Source organism: Eubalaena glacialis, chromosome 2 (assembly GCF_028564815.1).
Source record: "Eubalaena glacialis isolate mEubGla1 chromosome 2, mEubGla1.1.hap2.+ XY, whole genome shotgun sequence".
Taxonomy (NCBI): domain Eukaryota; kingdom Metazoa; phylum Chordata; class Mammalia; order Artiodactyla; family Balaenidae; genus Eubalaena; species Eubalaena glacialis.
In genome coordinates, this window is record NC_083717.1 from 91,443,564 (window position 1) to 91,448,429 (window position 4,866).

The 4,866-nt window shown below is 36.5% G+C and overlaps 1 pseudogene; it reads left to right on the top strand.

Moving 5' to 3' along the window:
- The first annotated feature begins 2,965 nt into the window (after nt 1–2,965).
- Nucleotides 2,966–4,590, top strand: LOC133085191 (meiosis-specific with OB domain-containing protein-like; annotated as a pseudogene).
- Nucleotides 4,591–4,866: the final 276 nt, after the last annotated feature.

Genomic DNA, 4,866 nt, shown 5'->3' on the forward strand with positions numbered 1-4,866 from the left:
GTCCTGGGAATGTAATATACAGCATGGTGACTACAGTTAACAATACAGTGTTGTATATTTAAAAGTTGCTAAGAGAGTAGATCTTAAAAGTTCTCGTCACAAGGAAAAAAATTGTTATTATGTGCTGTAATGGATGTTAACTAAACTCATGGTAATCATTTCACAATATAAACATGTATCAGATAATTATACTGTATGACTAAATCTAATACAATGTTATATGTCATTTATATCTCAATAAAAAAAAATTCTGCATAGAGCCCAAATGGCCAGGTCTTTATACTGCCACTTTGCTCAGTCAGTAGAAGTGGGCTGCCCTGGGAAGGGCCTAACCTCCACATAGGTGGTTCTCTGCAGCTGAGACAGAAGGAGCTGATAGCTAGAGGCTGTCTGCAGACCACATCTGAAAGGTACACTCAAATATCTACCACAGTAACTTATATAAATGTTTCAGTACGGGGCACTTAGGATTAAGGCTGCTACCAGTAATACAAGAAAAATGAAAAAATTAATTTTGAAAAATCCACTTTTAGAATAAACATGAAATAGATAAACTACCAAGTTCTAAAAGTAAAGTTCAAGGCAAGGAAAAACATTCAGAGACCTCATCCTACTACTCCCATTTTAGTATCTCCATTAATGTTGGCTAGTTCCAGAATTAGATGAAGTTTTTCTGGTGATTAGTGTCATCTCTTGGTATAGCACACAAGAGTTTTAAAACATTAGGTTTTCTTTATCATTTTAAGAAAATATCACTTGTCAAATTGGTATAAATTATAGGTGCATTGGCAACACATAATAATTAATTAAACCTCTTAAAGTTTGTTAAAATAGTTACAAAGGTAATGGGATATTTTTCTCTAAGCAATTTTAATCCAGTTAGAAGGTTTTGGGAGTGTCAAGGAATCTAAGACAGAAGCTTATACCACCACATTGTGGTAAAATGACTGTAGAGCAAACAATTAAATTGTTCTGAAAAAATGCAAAAATGAAAATACTCATACCTAATATGGATACCTAATATCTAGGAGAAGAGAGATCTAAATACACAGAGCACTATAAATACTTTAGATTTAAAGGAAAATGTTCTGCTAGCTGTTGTCACTGGATTTCAGTACTTTGTTCATTTTTAAACTTCAGCAGTGTAAAGCTGGTGAGGCAAAATATTACATGCTTTTAAAAAAGTTGGGATCAGTTATGTTATAAGAGATTTTACTAACTCAATATTGCCATATCATATTTGAATTGTTAATAGTTTATATGCATCCCTAAAATACAAATTAGAATTTTCAGTACTTTTAAACTGATAAAGCATTTTATATCTGTTTTTACTACATTGTGTAGTATGAATTTCACTGGGATATTTCTGTAACAGAGCACAAAATACTTTCTTTACATATCACTTTTTTTTTACAATAAAATACGAAAACATTCACCTCTTTATAATACATCACTTGCCCAAATCCTCAAAATTAGGGTGAAAATAGTATTGAAGAGCCTGAATGAAACATTATTGTAATTTTATAATCTTGATTTTAAAATCTTGAGGTAAAGGATGCAGTGCTGGGAATAGGTGATTTTAAGCATCTTTTAAGCAGAGCAGTGAAACTCAAAGACAACTATCAATCAATAGTTTTTAAACTTGTTTAACAGTAAGAATCATAAGGGACATTTGTTCAAAGTACAGTTTACTAGGTCCCTATTCCAGACACTCGGAATTAGAATCTTCAGGTTAGGACTCTGCAAAAATTATTTATGGAAAAATGTACCCCCTGGAGATTACTGTCCTGCTAACTCAGGAAACATAGCTCTAATTCAACTATAAAACCTAACATAAGACACAGTATTAAAAGACCAGATAAATAAGAATCCCTGTTAATATAAGTGTTGGTCTTCTTATCTGCAAAGAGGGTAGCAGTGATTGTATTTAAGTAATGATAGGACAGCGAGCACTGACTCACTGTACATAAAACACCTCGCACAGTGCCTGGCACAAAATAAGGCCTTAGATAATGTTAGCTGTGATAACTGCATATCATTATCATTATCAGAGTGATTTCAATTCTTATAATTTATATATCATTTAAGAAAAATTCATTTGCAATAGAAATCTAATTTCTACAGTTATTAAAGCTGTAGAGAAATTAAACTATGAAACAAAAATAAGCCATTCTCATGAGTTTTATTTGTTTTTATAAATCTTGAAATTACACTTTTTGCAAGTTTTTTTTTTAACTTCAAAGAGTTATACCACCACCTTGTGGCAAAATGACTGTAGAGCAAACAACCATTTACCAGCTTGTTCCTTAGTCATCACGGAGAAAAAAATTATTTATTCAAGTGAGGAAACAAAACGTAATTGTACAAATATTGGTCGATAAATGTAAATGTGTGAATGAATAAGTGAACAAATTAGCAAACTTATCCCTAAACAGAAAAGTAAAACTGAGAAATGCAACTCTCACTTGAAAATTGCATATCTTTCAGAGGCAGGAATCTGCCAACTTACTGTCTTGCCAGGTGTTCAAGTTGCCCTGGGCCTGTGGAGCCAAGTGAAGAGTCGCAGTTCAAGCTTTGAAAAGGCAGCGTTGTCAGGGCATTGGGTACCAGGTCCTGGTTAGAGGCAACTCCCACGACATCTCAGACAGCTCACTGTAGGTAGGACAGTGGGCAGGTGTGTCAGCCAAGTGATGCTTGCCGTAACACGTTTGCAGATAGATACGTTATATGCAGAATGGGCATCCCTGAAATCCTAAGTGTGTTGTTCAAATCCTCTTAGAAAAATATTTTGGATGAATTTTACGTGGAATCCCATCTTCCTACCTCCCCTTCCCATCTTGACCATTTTCAAAATGAAGGCATAACTGATGTAGAATGTCAGCACAGCTTTCATGAAAATTTTAGGTTATTTCAATTTTGTTGTTTGAAATGAATGTTCAAAAATCAAACATTTGGGGTTGTGGGCTGAACGCGCTGTGGAGAAGCGGCCAGGTGGGGCCTGTGTGTGGTGGACCGCTGTCCAGGTGCGAGGAGCGGCTAAGCGAGCGCTCCCGGGAGAAGCTGGCGCGGACGCCTGAGGTAAAAGAATGGCTAACTCCATTGCATCAAAGAACTTTACTGCACTTTCAGACCTGCATCCAAATATGGCTAATCTGAGCACGGGCTCTAGGCACATGGGCTTCAGAAGTTGTGGCTCGCAGGCTCTAGAGCGCAGGCTCAGTAGTTGCGGTGCACGGACTTGGTTGCTCTGCGGCATGTGGGATCTTCCCGGACCGGGGATCGAGCCCGTGTCCACTGCATTGGCGGGCGGATTCTTGACCACTGTGCCACCAGGAAAGCCCTTGTACTATATTTTAACTAAATATTTAAAAATAATCGGCATAGTTATTGGAAAAACAGATGTCAAAGGCTTTCCAGACAGAAAAAATATTGGATCAGAAAGGTACACTTTCAGTTTCACCATTCGTGATTCAACAACCCATTTTGTAAATGCAACATCGTGGGGCAAGGAAGATTACATCAGATCACTTTCTGATGGCTTTCGTGTTGGCAAGTGTGTGATAATTGAAAATCCCCTGATCCAAAGAAAGGAATTAGAAAGAGAAGAAAAGTTCAGCCCTGCAACTCCTAGCGATTATAAACTATTGCTCAGTGAGAATCACTCAATGGTAAAAGTTTGTTCCAGTTATGAAGTGGATGCGAAGCTACTTTCTTTGATATACTTACCTGTTAAAGAGTCTTGTGATTATTATTCATTGGGTGACATCGTTGCAAACGGACACAGTCTTGATGGGAGAATTATTAATGTCCTTGCAGCTGTGAGGTCGGTTGGAGAGCCAAAATACTTTACAACTTCAGACCGAAGAAAAGGCCAGAGGTGTGAAGTTAAACTCTATGATGAGACAGAGTCTTCTTTTGCAATGATATGTTGGGATAATGAATCTATTCTACTTGCACAGAGCTGGGTGCCACGAGAAACAGTAATATTTGCCTCAGATGTAAGAATAAGTTTTGACAAGTTTCAGAACTGCATGACAGCAACTGTAATCTCAAAAACCATTATTACAACTAATCCAGATACACCAGAAGCTAACATCCTATTGAATTTTATAAGAGAAAATAAAGAAACGAATCCTCTGGATGATGAAATTGACAGTTATTTGAAAGAATCCACAAATTTAAATACAATAGTTGATGTCTATACAGTTGAACAATTAAAGGTAAAAGCTTTGAAGAATGAAGGAAAAGCTGATCCTATCTATGGAATTCTTTATGCTTACATTTCTACACTGAACATTGATGATGAAACTACAAAAGTAGTTCGAAATAGATGGTACCCTCCATTCCTGTAGTCTCACAGGACGTGTTGCTGAGGAGACTTTGGGCTTCACGGTAAATGAGTTTCTTGCAATGACGGATGAACAGAAAACAGCATTAAAGTGGCAATTTCTTTTGGAAAGAAGCAAAATTTATTTAAATTTTTTTTTATCTCATAGAGCAAGGGGTGGACTGAGAGTGAGTGTGCTCTCCTGTAAGCTCGCAGATCCTATCGAGGCAAGTAGGAACTTGTCTGGACAAGGAAATATTTAAAAACCAGAAGTCATTTTAAACTCTGGAAAAGAATACGAGTTTTAACCGCCTTTAAAGTGGAAAATGAGTTTGAAAATTACAGATAAAATTGTATTTTGTTCAAATGTGGTGAGAATGTTTCTGTAAATTGTTATTCTGTTTCCCCCTGGAGTCCGTTAAGAGTAAATCCTAAAATCTCCCTCTTATTCAAGTTCATTTCTTAGAAGGCCTTTTCTACTGGCTTTGCCCTCTCTCTTCCCAAGTTGGAAAATGTTTGCATGAATTAATAAACAAGTT